This window comes from Marmota monax, unplaced genomic scaffold, assembly GCF_021218885.2.
Source record: "Marmota monax isolate L192 unplaced genomic scaffold, Marmota_monax_Labrador192_F-V1.1 WCK01_AAM20220418_F8-fsc00360, whole genome shotgun sequence".
Lineage (NCBI taxonomy): Eukaryota > Metazoa > Chordata > Mammalia > Rodentia > Sciuridae > Marmota > Marmota monax.
In genome coordinates this window covers 703488-721663 of record NW_026694905.1, presented here as the reverse complement: position 1 = coordinate 721663, position 18176 = coordinate 703488, and the positions used below count along the sequence as shown (strand labels likewise).

General features: G+C 48.7%; 1 pseudogene; it reads left to right on the top strand.

Moving 5' to 3' along the window:
- The first annotated feature begins 1241 nt into the window (after positions 1-1241).
- LOC124080930 (mitochondrial nicotinamide adenine dinucleotide transporter SLC25A51-like) lies at positions 1242-3819 on the top strand (annotated as a pseudogene).
- Positions 3820-18176: the final 14357 nt, after the last annotated feature.

The window sequence follows — 18176 nt, the reverse complement described above, 5'->3', positions numbered from 1 at the left end:
TCTCGGGGGGAAGAGAATTGTCTAGATGATTGCACAAAATTGACCGTTTTCCAAGACAAGCATGGCATAATTTCAGCTCTGTCGAGGCTGTAAGTGGTGCATCTGGTTCAGACAACTTGGGGAAATAGTGACTCAGTGGGAAACTGGGTGGACAGCGAGGGTGCATCTTTGTGACAAATCTACATGAATTTGAGAAAGATTGGAATTATGATAAACTGAAGCAAGAATACTCCTTCTCGTTTTGCCAACAGTTTGACGCTTTTTGTTGTTGTTGTTATGCTTTTATTTTTGCTTTTGGCTCCAGGGATTAGACCTGGGGTACTTTACCACGGAGCTACCAGCCTTTTTATTTTTTGAGACCGGGTTTTACTAAGCTGCCAAAGGCCTCCTAAACTGCTGAGGCTGGCTTTGAACTTGCGGTCCTCCTACCTCGGCCCCCTGAGTTGCTGCGATTACTAACAGTTTGGTGTTTAACGCCTTACAGTGGTTTTTGTGTCTCCCCATTCAGGTGCAGCATGTCATAAGCTTACTTGAAAGAGTCTACTGCTAACAGCTGTTCGTCAGGACCCACTTCTGAACCTCCAGAGAAGTGCAACAGGAGAAATAGCTGCCCTGAAAAGACCTCCCCCCAGCTACACCTGCCAGAGGTAGATTCTCTAGTCCTCAGAGCCAGTGGGGACTTGGGCTGTCAGCTCATATGATTTGGGCTCAGGAGAATTGACACAAGATCCTCTCTGAATTGATGGTGGTCTCTTACCTCAAATTGGTCTTTTTCTCTCTGGGTATGAGATGATCATACTAATCTTCTCAGAGTGCCACAACAAAATGTCTTAGACTCAGCAGATTAAACACCGACAGTTATTTCTCACAGTTCTAGAGGTAGGGAAGTTCAAGGTCAAGGTGCTGGCAGATTCGGTTCCTGGTAAGGGCCTGGACCCTGGCTTGCAGACAGTCACCCTCTCAGTGTATCCTCTCATGGTAAAGAGGGGGGAGACACAGAGACACAGAGAGCACATGCCGATGTCTCTTTCTCTCCTTAGCAGGACCAGTTCTACAGCTGGAAGGCACCACCCTGTGACCTCATCTAACCTGAATCACTCCTATAGATTCTACCTTCAGGTACAGCCACACTGGGGATCAGGGATTCAGCATATGAATTTTGAGAGGCACAATTCAGTCCAGAACAATGGTCAAACCACCAGCAACCCCACCACCACCACCACTGAAGTCAAGTTTCCATCATGTTGAACCAGAGAAGCTCCATCCAGCACCATCCTGACATCCGATGCCCCAAATGTCGGGGTGCAGGGTAGGCTGGAGGTCACCAGGAGATGTTGGGATCCTCGGTGACGCTGGCCAGAGCCCAACAGGTACTGGAAAGCCATCTCAGGGCAGAATTAACACACAACTTCAAATACCCTCGTTCCTATGAATTGGGGGAATTTGGGGACCTTTCCCTCTCACTCTTGGAAGTTGTGGCCTGCTGGAAGAGTAAACCCTGACATTACAAATAAGAAAAAAAAATGTGCCACCAATCTGCCTGGCCTCCGAGGAGCTAAGATCTTCCTAGGCGCTGGCTCTGTGGGAACCCACCCAGGGGGCTGTTGAAGAAGCTGATTTGCTCTGATTTCATCATTGACAATCTTTCTCATCTCCCCCAGCTTTCCATTAACTGCTCTCACCTCCTGATAGACGCCAAAGAGATGAAGCGAATGTTCTGGTTTCACAGGGAAAAGAGTGGGGTGGCCAGGCTGAGGAGATGGCCAGCCTCCATGCAGAGTGGACTCTGAGTAGCAGGCAGGACACAGGGGAAAGCAAGCACCCCAAGGTGCAGAAGCAGGTGCCACATGAGCCATGAAGTCCTTGGCTCCAAAGCACAGAGCAGTGGCCAGGACTCGCCCAGGCCACAGGCAGCTGTGCAGGCCAAGTGTCTCTAAAGACAGGAGGAGGAATGTCCCAGGATTCCTTACAGGGCAGGACCAGCCTGAAGGTCCTCAGAGCCAAGAGAACGTTGTCTATTAATACTGAGAGCCGGTGGCATCTCCTGAGGCTGACCATGGCTGGGCGCTATGCTGGGCATTTACAATCACTATGAACTGAATTATGTCCCCCTAAATTCATGTTGAAAGCGTAACCCCCAATATGATGGTATTTGGAGCATTTAAAGAGGTTAAATGACGTCCTAAGGGTGGAGTTCCAATCCAACAGGACTGGTATCTCTACTAGAAGAGAAAGAGACCCAGAAATCTCTTTCTCCCTGTGTCTCTCTGTCTCTGTGAAGGAGGCTGTCTGCAAGCCAGTCAAATAACCCCAACCAGGAATCCAAGCCTCCTGGAACCTTGCCCTTGAACTTCTCAACCTCCAGACCTGTGAGTAAATTAAGGCACCCTGTCTGTGGTATTTTGTTACAGCGGCCCTCACCGACAAACACAGCATAATATAGTTCAAACACAAGTTGGTTTATTTTACCCCAAAAAGGCTGATTAATTTAAGCATCCTAAGTTCCCTATACCGGTTTTGCCATTACCTTTTTTCTTGCTCAACATCTTGATGAGTACCTCTGCAGGACAGTGGCTGGGAGAGTGAGGCCAGGTACCCCAGGCCCCAGAAATCCAGTGATCAAAACTGACTCCAGTGAGACTGGGGTTATGGCTCAGCGGTAGAGCGCTTGCCTCGCATGTGCGAGGCCATGGGTTCGATCCTCAGCACCACACAAAAACAGATAAATAAATGTATTGTGTACAACTACAACTTAAAATATATATATATATATATATATATATATATTAAAAAAAAACCTGACTCCAGAAGAAAGACCCTGACAAACCCATAACAACGGAAGAAATCAGTGAAGTTGCCCAAAAGCTGTCATCCCCCAAGCCACCAGGCTCAGCTGGTGTCACAGGTTAAAAAAACGATCCTTCACGAAGCAGAAAGATCTTATGCAGCACGACAGATTCAGAGGCTCATGAAGAGAGGCCACCGATCCTAACATCTGCAAAACAAGACATCTCGCCTTGTCACCAATGTTGGTGAGGGGAAGCCTTGTGTGGTGGCTGCGAAGCTTTCAACAATGTCGCCAGCACCTTTCCCATTCCCAAGATCCATTTCTTGGCAGCTCTGTGGAATCAAAACCCACGATGCAGTGCTTCAGTTGAGGGTGGATTTCAAAACTTGTATCGCGGGATCCCTCCCCAATTAATGCAGAAAACAACCACCCTGGCAGTTATGTTTGGTGTGTGAGGATTCATCTTGCCTTCTCCAAAAGCACGTCAGTGCCCCCGAGTTTGCAACCCGTGGCTGGTGGCAGCAGGACTTGCAGGGACAACCGAAGCCATTTTTCACTCCATTGGAAAGACTTCAGACTTGGCTTCAAGACCACAAGCATCGTGACAAATTCACAGGCACTTATCAGCCTTTCGGGGCACTGAAGGGCCATGGAATTGGGGAGTGTTATGGAGGTTTGGTGCCCCTTCTTTTCTGTAATGGATTCAGCAAGGTCCTTTTCTTTGGCTTTTGAGGTCCCATGAAGGAGCCACCTGCCTTCTCAGGGCTCATTTGGTCAATGACTTTATCTGTGGAGGTCTATTGGGTGCCATGTTGGGATTCTTGTTTGTTTGTTTCCAATTAATGTTGTAAAAACTCACATCCAATCTCAGGTTGGTGGGGAATTTCAGTCTTTCCCCCAAGGTTTTCAAAACCATCTGGCTAGAACAGGACAGGAAACTGACAAATCTTTTCAGAGGTGCCCATCTGAAGTACCACCCGCCTCTCATAATCAATACTAGTTAGGAGTTCTTGTTAAAGGTTAAGTGGTGAAATGCCGTTGGTTAACTAAATAGACCAAAGAACGTAGTTTGGTCTTGTTCCTAATTGCCTAGATATAAGATGGTGTCATTAATCCAGGTGAAGCCGAATTAGACAGGCAGTCAGTATAGATAGGTAAATCGAGTCAGGTCGGATCAAGGAGGCCAATTTGAGTGAGTCCAGGAAGTTGGAGGCTGTCCCCTGAGGGATTAAAATGTTAATTCCTTCAGAGCCCTTCCTCACCTTTATCAAGAACCTGCCCTGCTCCTACCTGTTGTCAAGGTCACCTGTCCCCGAGCTGCCCCTCCCCGCAGGGAGCTGTAAGGTTGTTGATTAATGTGACCTGGGCCGCTCCATCCTGCCTTCCCCCTTCAGCCCACCTGTGTCCCCCCTTAGGCCACCCCACCAGCATTCCTGGGCCCAGTCACATAGGCAGGAAGGAGAGAGACAAGAGGAAGAGGTCAGGAGAACAAAGGAAGCCTCGGACATGTAGAAAGGACAGAGCACCTGGCTTCTTGGGATACCAGGACACCAGCCATGCCCCTTCTCCCTCCCTGCTCTGTAGGCTTGCCTCAGCTAACGTCCAAACTTCAACGTCTGGGGAAGCAGGACTCTCACTGATAACCAGCGGTATCACGGGCAGCATGAATGATGCGCAAAGTTAATTTCTTTAAGCCTCAGCAACAACAAAAATTAAAACAATAAAAAGATGTAGTAGGAAAATTTTTTTAAAAAAATAATAATAATGATCACTTGATGATATGAGTGCTTCCTGCAGAGACACTGAGGTAAAAGGACCTCCATGACCTTCCAAAGACGCGTAGCTGGAGGGTGGCAGAAACTGTGCCCCAACCAGGCCAGCTTAAGGCCAGAGCTGGATCCTCCCCCTCCACCTCCCTTTCCCCCTCCCCATCCCTATCCCCCTCCTCCTCCCCCTCCTCTTCCTCCTCCTCCTCCTCCCCTTCCCCCTCCTCCTCCCCTTCCCCATCCCCCTCCTCCCCCTCCCCATCCCCATCCCCCTCCTCCTCCCCCTCCTCTTCCTCCTCCTCCTCCTCCTCCTCCTCCTCCTCCTCCTTTTTCTCCTCCTCTTCCTCCTCCTCCTCCCCCTCCTCCTCCTTTTCCTCCTCCTCCTCCTCCTTTTCCTCCTCCTCCTCCTCCTTTTTCTCCTCCTCTTCCTCCTCCTCCTCCTCCTCCTCTTCCTCCTCCTCCTCCTCCCCCTCCTCCTCCTCCTCCTCCTTTTCCTCCTCCTCCTCCTCCTCCTTTTCCTCCTCCTCCTCCTCTTCCCCCTCCTCCTCCCCCTCCTTCCTCCCTCCTCCTCCTCCTCTACCTTCTCTCTCTCTCTCTCTCTCTCTCTCATTTCTATCTCTATATCCAAAATACAGGACCAGCTCCAAAAGAACATTGAAAACTAGCACAGGTCTCTGCCACATGTCCCACAAGGAGACAGTGAGGGAGCCCAACACACAGCAAGCTTCCTACAAGCCCGCATGGGACACCCCCATACCCCTGTGCAGCTCCTGATAAGAGCCAACTGCTTCCTCAGTGGATTGCAAAGTCACCTCCCCACATGCACACACCAGGCCACCTCCTCCTACGCCCATGTGGGCAGTCACCAGTGCACTGACAGTAGAGGTGACACAACAGAGACATGAAGATCTGTTTGGAATTCTGGAATCACAGTAGGAACAAGCCCTGCAGAGACTACAGGAGGAAGAGTAGCAGAGAAAACCAAGGTGCCCACCTGCCCACCTGCCCCCCTGGCCACAGACACACAGGACTGTCCAACAGAGACTGCCCAACTGGCCCAAACTGGAAGAAGTGTCCAACCAGCTCCTAGAGACGTAGGCTCAAGAAGATAGATGTTGCTTCAAGTCTCTACGCTTTGGGATGTTTTGTTAGAAATCCCCACTTGGACTGCTTTCGTAATGAAGAACATCCTGTCCTTCCACAAACAAAACCGTTTCTAATTTTTAAGAAGATGTGGTCAGAGATTAACAAGGAGCCAAACCCTGTGCAACTCAAATGTAGCTGTTGTCCCTTGTTATCCAAGGGGCATTGAGTCTAGGACTCCCTGAAGATATAAAAAGCTATACATGCTCAAGCCCCTTGTACAAAATGGAGTAGTGTTGGCCTATCCTCTGTGCACACCCCCCCACACACACTGAACTTTAAATCACCTCTGGACTGCTCATAATACCTAATACTATGTGCGTAACTGTTAGACCACATGGGGAACAATGACAAAGGTAATGTCAGCACAGGTACAATTTTTTTCTTTTCTCATATATTTTCGATCTGAGGCTGGCTGAAGCAGAACCCATGGATATGGAGGTTAAATTGTATTCTCCCAGAATCCAGGTGAGGGATGGGAGAAGTAGTGAACGGACTCTTAGAGGGAGCTCTGAGGAGGTGGAGGAGACGCATAGGAAGCAGGGCCACTTTGAGATTGCCAAAAGCCACTTCTCCCCATAGGCTGAGGTCCACTGGTACCAGCCACACATGTGTCACCTTGCCCCTGGTGAGGGCTCATCTTTAAAGTCAGAAACTTCTCCACTTAGAAGTCACCAGAGGCTTAGGTGTAACAAAGTCCCTTTCGAAATATGCTCTTATTGATCTGCAAACAATGCATTCATACATAAATAAAATAGTCACTGCTGCAGTTTGGATCTCAGATGTCTCCCAGGTCCCATATGCTAAAGACTTGGTTATCAGCCTGGGGCACTATGGAGAGGTGGTGGAGCCTTTAGGGGCGGGGCCTAGTGGGAGGAAGTGAGGTCGTGGGGGTGTGGCCTCCAAGGAGATATTAGGACCCCAGCTCCTCCTTTTCCTCTCTTTGCTTTCCAGCCACCATGAGGTGAGCAGCTTTGCTCCTCCACCATGTGCTCCTACCATGCTGTGCTGCCTCACCACAGGCCCAAAGCTACCAGGGACTGAAACTTCTAGACCATCAACCAAAATAAATTTTTTTTTTACTTTTAAGTTGATTGTGTCAGGTATTTCGTCACAGTGATGTGAAGCTGACAAATATAGTGGCATCAGTTAAAAGCACTCTATTGTCATGTCCACAAAAACAACAATAAAAGGGTGTACTCGGCTTTGATTGCTTTTGAGCCCACCCATACTGAGCCTGGAGCCCTGCTTTGATCTCTTGGCTTCTGTGCAGTTCCCGCCAGATACTTTGCCCCTCTTCCTCAGGTGAGAGCTAAAGAAAGAAGTTCCTTCAGCAGGGGCTGCAACCGCAACTGAACTGTCATTGTGAGTCCGTGCAATGAAAGAGCAGTGTTGAGAAGCAAGTAACAACTGTGCAGAGGAGACACCTGCAGAGACCACCTGAACCAGGTGACCCCAGGTGAACATCATCAGTCTTGCCACATATCAGCCTTACCCACACCCAGAGGGACACAATATCACTTTTATGATATTCTTCCCCAAATGCATGACCTAAGTTTAATCATGAGAAAAGATCAGACAAACCCAAATTGAAAAATGTGCAACAAAATCTTGGCCAGTACTTTTCCAACGTCTAAAGATCTTGAGGTAAACAAACAAACAAAACAAACTAGGGAACCACTCTAGACTAAAAGAGACCAAGGACCCTGGCTGACTCAAGGCAGATATTGGACTGGGTTCTGGCCAAGTGAAACCCAGCAGGACCGCATGGATGCAATGGATGAAGATTACCAGATTACCGGGTTCCCCTGGAATTGGCCATCGTAATGTCACTCTGTGAGATACCAACACTGGGTAAGATGGACTGAGGCATTTGGAATTCCTTATTCCATATTTTTTTTTTAAAGAGAGAGGAGGGAGAGAGAGAGAGAGAGAGAGAGAGAGAGAGAGAGAGAGAGAATTTTTTTTAATGTTTATTTTTTAGTTATTGGAGGACATAACATCTTTGTATGTGGTGCTGAGGATTGAACCCGGGCCGCACGCATGCCAGGCGAGCGTGCTACTGCTTGAGCCACATCCCCAGCCCCCATTTATTCCATATTTTTGCACACTTTACTCCGAAATTATTCCGAACGTAAAATTTTAAAAATAAATAAATAAAAGCTCTTCAAAATTTAACAAGAAGATAAAGGAGGAGGAGGGGAGAAAGAAAAGGAAGCCAACAATCTTGGATGATGTGGATCCCCTTTAAAATTCAACAGGGGCTGGGAGTGTGGCTCAGGGATGGGGTACTTGCCTGGCATGCAGAAAGCCTCGGGTTCCATCCTCAGCACCACAAAAATAAATAGATCTAGGGAGGAGAGAAATGATGATTTTTATTCCTTCTGCTGAGGGATACAGTGGCTTAAGCCTGGAATCCCCGTGACTTGGGAGGCGGGGTAAGGATCTTAAGTTTGAGGCCAGCCTCAGCAATTTAATGAGATCCCATCTCAAAATTTTCAAAAAGAGCAGCTGTGGCTGAAGCTCAGAAGTAAAAGGTAGAACACTCCTGGGTTCAATGCCCAGTGTGGGGAGAAAATATTTAATTCCGGTGCCAGTCCTCAAAGGACTAAGAGATAGCCACGGAGTGGACATCAGCTGTTTGGAACCACTCTGAACATGACCTCCTTCTTTGGGGTAACTAGCCCCGAGTTTTCACCAAGGTGTTTTTTTGCTTCCCTTGATTCACGGTCCGGGGACTCTGGAGAAGATGTTGCTGATGCCAGTTCTAGAAAAGAAGCCAGTGACCCCAGTCCCACCCAGCAGCATAGTCTGTCTCCTCCTGGGCCATGGTGATTCTCCGAGAAGGGAACGTGGCCCAGGGGTGGAGGTTGAATTCTGAGAGTTTTGCGTGTGCCATCAGGAAGGCCGACTCTCATTCCCAAGCCCCACCTCCACCGGACGTGAATGAAAACCAAGGAAGCCAAATCTGCTGGGGTGACCAGCATGGCCAAGTCTGTCCGGGAAGTCACCAGTCCTGAAGGGGTGGAAATCAGTCCTGCTGACGACCCTCGATCCCATCAAGCCGCACGATGAGTAAAACCTGTGGACTCTTCCGATCATGAGAGCGAACGGAGCCCTTTCTTCAGGAGTATCGGGTTGCCGGCCAAGCTTGGTCTGCTGATGAAACAGAAAAGATGGTTCACTTGTACACCCAGGGTACCTGAGTCCTGGGGTTTGAAAGCCAACCTCAGAGGGTATCCCACAGGCACGTGGGCCCCCCAGAGCTGCTTCTGGGAGAACAAATGTGTTGCATTGGCCAACCCTTCCCCCAGTCTTGATGTTATCAAAATCCACCCACTTAATTAGCAGGAAAGCAAGTCTTTGTTATGATCCGTGCATACCATTCACCCCTTCTGAGTTCCTGGGTGGGGAATGGGTGGCCATCACGCAGACACAGACATGGGCTGCCCGCCTGGGTGCCTGGCTCTGGGCCTCTGCTCTGTCCCCTGCTGTCCCTCTGCTGCCCTGCATGCCCTGCCTGGATGCTGTTCACCTCCAACTCTCCAACACCTAGTGCTCCTTAGAGAGGGCCCACGGAAAGTCCTGGACCACCAGCCTTCTCCCATAAACAAGTCAGCTTCCTTCATGGGCTCCAGTTTGGCTGAAAAAAAGACTTTGGTTGATGTCTGAGCCCCAGTGAAGGCAGAGGGACTCCCAACCTCCACCCACTGGTCTCTGCCCAAGAAAGTCAGTCAGATGAGTCTTTCTGAGGCTGAAGGTGCTGCCCAGCATATGACCACCAGGGGGCAGTGTGGAGCAGTTCCCGCAGCGGCCTCACTGACCCTTCTCCAGACTGGCCAAGGCCTTGAAGGAGAAAGGGAATCCAGCCAGCTAGCATTAGCCAGCCCTGGGCAGCAGCTGGCAGATTCTCCTTATTCCCCCTCTGTCCCCTTGTAAAGTTTCCAAATTTCTTATAAATAATCATTACCAAGTAAAAGTCATTGATAAAAAGAAGGAGGCCAGGTCAGCAGAGGCCCATAAGAAAGGAGGCAGGGACCACTCTGGGACCACCCTGAACAAGGGAGATTTACAACCCCGAGATTCACTGTGCCTGACTCTCTCTGTAACGCCACCCTCACCCTGGAGAAAGGGTGCCCCTTGTCCTGTGACCAGTTATTTTCTTTGCAGAAGAATCTCATTTCCAATACCAAAGGAGAAGCACCCACCCTGGGCACTCCCGAGCACATCGCCCGGGGCCCTCTGCCATTCCGTCTTGAACTTAGCCATTCCTTCCTACATTGTAGTCATTTTATGAGATGCCTTTCCAGTTTCTCTACATCCAGCCTCAACTGTGAGGACGAGTCTGAACACAGCACACAGTGAGAAGAGTCTCACGGTGGGGAGGAGCGTGCTGGGGAGTCTGAGGTTCCCACAGTAGTCTCCTTTTGGGTGAGAGGTTACCCGACATTGAGCTCAAGGGCACTCTACCACTGAGCCACATCCCCAGCCCTATTTTGTATTTTATTTAGAGACAGGGTCTCACAGGGTTGCTCAGTACCTCACTGTTGCTGAGGCTGGCTTTGAACTTGCGATCCTCCTGCCTCAGCCTCCTGAGCCCCTGGGATCACAGGTGGGCACCACTGCACCCAGCCCCACAGCAGCCTCTTGCACAATGTCCAGCACTGAACTCTGTGTCTTCAGCATTATGATTCTTTATACCTGGGGTTCTTGGTGTAGGCTGAGTTGTGTCCTCCGTGATTCATAAGTTAAAGCCCCAACATGGCTATGTTTGGAGAAGACGCCTTTTGGGAGGTGACTTAGGCTAAATGCCATCATAGAAGGGGTCCCAAATATGATAGGACCTGCATCCTCAAGAGAAGACAAGAGCAGCCCCTTGGTCCACCCCACACCCCGCCATGAGCACAAAGGAAACGCCACTTGAGGGCACCCTCTACCAGCCAGGAGACAGCCCTCACCAGCAACCTTGATCTCAGACTCCCTGCCTCCAGAACCGTGAGAAAATTAATGGCTGTTGTTTTAGCATCTGCAGAAGCACAGATGACCATGAGCAGTCGCCTCTTGGGCTCCCAGGACAGAGAATGAGCAGAAGGTCTACCTGCCCACGGCCACCTGGGCTGAGAGTGCCCTGCACTACGCTACCCCCAGCATGACACCCAGACCTTAATGCCAAAAATTGCTCAGGATCCATGTGCTTCTGTCTCTCGCTTTGCCCAGGACTGAAGACCTCCAGCTTCTGCTGCTGCGGCTGGTGCACTGTGACATGTTCCTGCACAATTATCCCTCCCCTTCCCTTTGCTCCTTTCCCCGGGGTTGGGACACACACGTCGCAGCTGCCTTAGACGTGCAGAGCTCTCACGCTGTTCCAGGAGGTCTCAGCAACCGCAGTGGCCTGGGGCCAGGACACAGGGAGCTAGAACTATCCCTAACCTCACTTTGGGGTGGGACTGCAGGGGACACATGGTGGGGACACCCTGGCAGGAATAAGGCAGAGCTGTGTCCAGGGATGCTCCAGCATCAGCTGCCTCCCTCACAGCCCACGGGAGGGCGGTGCAGACCTCTCTGGAAGCCTCCTGCCTCCCCACCAGAGCTGCCACTCACTGGCCCCCACAGCCCCAAGAAAACGAAGCTCTGCCTCTTCCCCATTTGGGGAGACCTGAGTTGAAGAGCATCTTCTAGATGCGCGGGACACAAGGAGGAGCCGCCATGCCCCTCCTCCCCATCCTCTGGCCACCCCTTCTCCTGTTCTCCCTCTCCCTTGTCACCTACCAGCAAACTGGAAGGCTGCTGTCCCCCTTCTGAAAGTGCCCCCTGGACCCTTTGTCCTCATAGACCTGGCTCATCCTGCAGAGACGGCTTCTCTCAGAGAGTCCAACTCTTCTTCTCTGTCTTTCCCTCACCTATCTTATCAGAATAAAGGGGGAAGCTTAAGGTCAATTCTTTTTATATTATTTTAAAGAAGAATAATAGTTTTTAAATCAATTAAAGAATTCTGTCAGGTGCGGTGGTGCACGCTTGTAATTCCAGTGGCTCAGGAGGCTGAGGCAGGAGGATCTCGAGTTCAAAGCCAGCCTCAGCGACTTAGTGAGGCCCTAAGCAACTTAGGTAGACCCTGTCTCAAAAACTTAAAAAATGGATTGGGGGATGTAGCTCAGTGCTTGAACATCCCTGGGTTCAATCCCTGGTACCAAAAAATAAATAAATAAATAAAAACCTACAAGAAGAAATTATCTAAAATAAATTGTATGTACTCTGTGTGCATAAGGGCCCATCTCATCTTCTCTCTGACACTTTACCTGTCCCACAGGGTCAAAATGTGTTTGCCTGAGTGAAAGCACAGATTAGGAATGGAGAAAGCCCTTGGTAATATTCATAGGTGGATGAGTACACATTTCAGGGACAAACGACAACAGAAACGGAACAAATTCTGGTGCCATCAAAACTTGAGCTTGGTATCAGCTCTTCAGAGACAAACCTACAGAAGTGGGATGTGCTGTTTTAGGAGGCAGGGGTGGGGGTGGCTGAGGGACGGGAGGAACCACCTGAGCTGAGCTCACATTCTCCAGCCTCTGGACACCTACTCACTTTTCCATTCATTTGAGGATCAGAGGCCACCAAAGTGTGCAAGGGAATTGGGCACTAAGTCTAATCCAACCCTCACTTGGCACCAGCTGCTGTCACCATAGCAACCGGCACACAGCGGGATCCCTCCCACCATCACCCACCAGAGCTACCAGCACCCTACTGCAGTAGGAGAGAAAAAGGATTTCAACCAAGAAAATGAGACCCTGGTTCTGATTCTGCCAACTGGCTTTAAGATTTCTTAAGGCCTTTATAATTTTCCTGTCTACAGGCCTCAGGTTCTTGCCTATGTAACGGAGGCATGTTCCAAGGCTCCTACACCTCTGAGCTCTCAGGCATCAAAACAATGCTGGGCTCTTCTGGTTACTCCTGGTGTTCTCGGAAGCTGACCAAATGATTAAGAATTAGGGGCTGTGGTTGTGGCTCAGCGGTAGAGCACTTGCCTGGCATGTGTGAGGCACTGGGCTCGATCCTCAGCACCACATTAAAGAGAGAGAGAGAGAGAAAGAGAGAGAGAATATCAATCCATAATTAACAGAAAATATTTGCATAATCTTTACTCTGTGCCTGACGCCATCTTAAGAAGTTTGCATGTACATAGCAATCCGCCCAATCCCCCAACAACCTGTTGAGATAAGATCAATAATTATCTCCCTTTGACAGGTGAATAAACTGAGCATCAAGGTTACATCTAAATATAGGATTCAAACTCAGTATGATTCCATATTCTGTTCTCTAAAAAGAAAAGTACAAGCCAAGTGTGTTGTCACACAACCTGTAATCCCAGCAGCTCAGGAGGGTGAGGCAGGACGATTCCAAGTTTAAGGCTGGCCTAGGCAACTTAGCAAAACCCTGCCTCAAGATAAAATAAAAGGTCTGGGAGAATATAGCTCAGAGGTAAGAATGTTCCTGGGTTCCATCCCCAGTATCACAAAAAAAAAAAAAAAAGAAAAAGAAAAGAAAAAAAAAAGGAAATTGCAAAACCAAGAGCCACACTCTATGAAAAGCTGCCATGGGAAGTGCACACTGTACCAGAGGATGGATGAAGCCCAAGGGGGCATCGAGGCCTGCGGTCAGGAAGCATCTGCAGAAGTCTGCAAAAGCAGGTGGCACATTTTGCTGTATTTGTCCAGATCTAGGTGTCAATGAGTCTGAAAAAGGGAACATGAAAAGAAAGACCCCTGCAAATAGCCTAGATACAATACTAGTGAATTTAATTCTCAAACTCATTAAAATAACAACAAACCACCAGGTGCCATGGTGCAGGCCTGTGATCCCAGCAGCTCAGGAGGCTGAGCAGGAGGATAGCAAGTTCAAGTTCAGCCTTGGCAACTTAGCAAGGCCCTAAGCAAGTTAGCAAGACCCTGTATCTAAATAAAATATAAAAAGTGCTAGGAATGTGGCTCAGACTAAGCATCCCCAGTTCTTCATCATCATCATCATCATCATAATATACTGTGGCCAAAAAGAATTTATCCTGCAAGAATGCAAGGACAATTCCATTTAGGATATCTACTAATGTAAGTCACTATATTGTCAGAAGAAAGGCCACATAATAACAATCTACATAGAAGTTAAAATGGCAGTATTAAAAATTCAGCATTCCTGATAAAATCTTTTAAACACTTAATAATAATAACCGGAGTTTCTTACTATGATAAAAAGCACATCTTAAGTCAAAATTGAGTATGAAACTTGATACTGACACAACAGATAGTGTCATTATGTCTTTTCTATGATTCAATGTTGATTTAAGGCAAGAAAAGTACCTAAGAAATGAAAAATTATAAAGAAGGCAAAATTGAAGCTGGTACCACCAGGCGCTCAAGGCACGCAGACCCAACTGAAGAACCTGAGGACAGGGCAGTGGGCAACGAGGTCGCAGGCTGGAAACAGCTGCTTCTCCATATATGAATACCAGCCAGTTTGAGGGAGGAGGAAAAGAAAGTGTGGAATAAAGGAAGGAAAGATGGAGGGAGGGAGGGAGAGAGAAGGGAGGGAGATGGGAGGGAGGGGGAGAGAGAGGAGAGGGAGAAGGGAGGGGAGGGAGAGGGGAAGGAGGGGGGAGGGGGAGGAGAGGGGAGGGAGGGAGGGGGGAGGGAGGGGGGGGGGAGGGGAGGGGGGGGGAGGGGAGGGGGAGGGGAGGGGAGGGGAGGGGGAGGAGTGGGGAGGAGAGGAGAGGGGAGGGAGAGGGGAGGGGAAGGGGAGGGGAGGGAGAGGGGAGGGGAAGGGGAGGGGAGGGGAGGGAGGGAGAGGGGAGGGGAGGGGAGGGACGGAGAGGAGAGGGGAGGGGAGGGGGAGGGGAGGGAGAGGGGAGGGGAGGGGGAGGGGAGGGAGAGGGGGGAGGGGAGGGAGAGGGGAGGGGGAGGGGAGGGAGATGGGAGGGAGGAAGGAAAGGAAGCCTCTCTTTACAAGGGCCTCAGCAACCATTTATGTGAAAAGTAACAAGGTGCACCTGGGACTTGCCTGGAGAAAACTCTAAAACCACAGCAAGAGACAGAAAACGAGACTCGCATAAAAGACAAAGCAGATCTCATGGGTGGGGTGCAGCCCCCATAATAGAACAAGTTAGCTCTCATCTGTCCATATTATAAATCGAATGTGGGCTCAAGTAAAAACAACAGCATTATCTTCTCAACTAAATACGAAGACGGTAGTTTATTGCAGAAGTGTAGGAGCACACCCAAGAAGACGCTGAGAGAAAACGTGAAGATTAGCTCTGTCAGATGTCAAAGCATATTTAATAGCTTGATATGAAAAATCAACTAAGGAACCGTATGAAGACACCAGAATTAGACCTGCGTGTTAAGATGGGCATTGGGTCCGTCAACACAGAACTGGATAGAAAAAAATGACACTGTGTGTGTGTGTGTGTGTGTGTGTGTGTGTGTAACGATAACACAAGGTGAAGTTGACCTTCAAGTTCAAGGCTGTAGCCCTCTCCCCCTCCCCTGGGGACCAATGTCCCGTTTTCTAGCCCCAGGCCTGCAACCCTGGTTCAGAGCAGGGCACACAGCTGTCTGCCTAGGAATGAGGATGACATCCCCATACATTTTCATACCCAGGGCAGCCAGGTGACCAGGTCTGGACCAGGGAGATGGAAGCAGAAGTCCTGAGTGTTGGTTCTCCTGTGCCATCCCATACAGTAGCCACCAGCTGCATGTGGCATTTACATTTAAATGTAAATTAACTAAAATTAAACTTAATTAGAAATTCAGTTAGTCGTACTAGCCACACTTCAAAAGCTCAGAGTTCCATGTGCCTCCTGGCTACGGCATTAGACAGGGCAGGAGAGAGAATTCCAGGCACTGGATCACCTATACCTTAAAAACAAGTCATAACCGGGAGCAGCAGCATGCATCGTAATCCCAGCTATTTGGGAGGCTGAGGCAGGAAGATCACAAGTTCAAGCCCAGTCTTGGCGACTTAGCAAGACCCTTTCTCAGTATAAAAAGACTTTTAAAAGCCTGGGAGTGTAGCTCAGTGTAGATCACCCCTGGGTTCAATCTCCTACCACCACCATCCCCCCAAAAATATAAGTCACTCCCTCTGGGTTTCGCCCAGTCTGAGACCTGGCCCACAAGACCCACCTGTCATCACATAGTAAGGGTACTGCCCTGGGGACTAACTAAGGCAAGGCAAGTACACACGATGCCAAACTTAAGGAGGCTTGGGGGCTCAGGGTCACGTGAGTGAGGGTCCACTTGACTTCCCAGCACCTCAGTCCGGTCCTGTCCCTGTGGTAGGGAATAGAACCAATAGGAGGAGAGATCCCGGAGCCAGCCTGGCCTGCGGGCTGCACCTCACTGGGTTTTTACAGAGACAAAAAGCCCAAGTGTGTATGTCATGAGTCAGTGCCCTGGCTATTTCTGTGGGAGGTTGGTGTCCTACTATATTAGTGCATTTCTGTATCATGGGAGAAAGATTATTCCCAAGTAGGGTTAGGACAACTGTCATACCATGAAGAAAAATAAAGAGGGATTACTTTCTTTTTTTAACTCTTTAGCCAATTCCCTTACAAATTAATTGTATTCCAGCAAAAAGTCTTGGAAGGCATATGCAGTAATAGTTAAGACCGGCATCGGGTCCATCAACACAAAACTGGATAGAAAAAATGACACTGCACCCACACACTAACATGTCAATCAGACATTTAAAAGAATTCAATGAGGCAATAAAGAGCCACATGACATCTACTACTATCAGTTCTTTGAAGGAGTCAGGTGGCATTTCAGTCCCATTCTGGCCAGGGAGAAAGGCAAGACACACAAATGAGATATCATTTATAGTAGCATCAAAAAAAAATAGAATACTTAGGAATAAATTAAGAAGGCAAAAGATGAAGGCTTGAAGAAAATTGAAATGACGGGTTCTGTGCCTTCACTGCAAATGCTTACTCACTAAGTCATAAAGTCTGATCTTGAGGATCTGTATTTCCCAGAATAACAAGGGCTTTTTATGTGAAAGATAAAGGAGTCATGATCTGTGCGTCCCTAGCCAGGCTCCTCCCTGTTCCTCCACAGCCAGGGGAAAAAAAAAAAATGTATTTTTGCCCCCTTAGATTCTCTGCCTCCCATCCACAGCAGGAATTCTCTGGGTCCCCCGAGTCCCAGCACCAGGAAATGTAGAATCCAGGGAACAAGGAAAGCAAAGCAAATTCAACCAGAAAGACTAAAACATACTGCATAACAAGGGGTTCAGAGAGAAAAAAGAGCCGGGCAACGTGGCTAGGCCCCAGGGACCCGGGCAGAGGGGGGACTTGTCACTGTGACAAAGCGCCTAAGGTAAACCAGCTTAAAGAAGAACAGCTTTCTGTTGGCTCATGGTTTCCGGTGGATCAGCTCCATGGCTTTGGGTCCTCTTCAAGGGCACATCCCAGTCATCTAAATTCCTCCACTAGGCCCCACCCCCTAAAGGCTCCACCTCTAATAGCACCTTCCTAGGAACATGCCTAAGCGCATGCCTTTGGGGACATTCGAGATCCAAACTCTAGCAAGCTGGGGAGGTTTTTGTTTGTTTTAATTGATGCACTCCAATTATACATAGTGATGGGATTCATTATGTCCTAGTCACACCTGCAGGTGACATAAACTAATCAACCTCCTCCCCCAGGACCTCCCTTTCCCTCTTCTCCTTCCTCCCCCTGACCCTCTTGCTCCACTCCCCTGGCTCCCCTTCTATTACTGTCATTATTATTTTTTAATTTGTACATTACAGTTACATATAAACACGAAATTCACTGCAGAGTATTCGAATATGGACATGGCATAATGTGGTGGTCTTCCTTCCTCAGTGTTTCCCCAAGCCCTCTCCTCTTCCTCCCCCTCAATCCCCATTTTTTACTGCTGTTCTCACAAGATCCCTTTTTTATTCTCCTTTTTTTATTCCTAACTCCCTTTGTAGTTAGGAATATATGACCCTTGACCCTCTGAGTCTGGCTCATCTTGAGCATGATGTTCTCCAGTTCCATCCATCTACCAGCATATACATAATTTCACTTCTTTTTATTAAGTAAAACTCCATTCCGTATATATGCCACATTTTCTTTATGCATTCATCTATTGATGGGCACCTAGGCCGGTTCCAAAATTCGGCTATTGTGAATTGCACTGCTATAAACACTGGAGTGCCTGTATCACTACAATATGCAGATTTCAGGTCTTTTGGAAGAGAATATCTGAGTGATATGGTGATTCTATTCCTAGTCTTTCAAGTAATCTCCATACTGATTTCCGCAGCAGTTGAATTTTCAGTCCCACCAGCAATGCATAAGTGTACCTTTTCCCCATATCCTCATCAGCATGTAGTGTTCTTTACATTCTTGATGACTTTGTCATTCTCTCTGGAGTAAGAAAAACCTCAGTGTAGTTTTGCTTTGCATTTCCCTGATTGCTAAA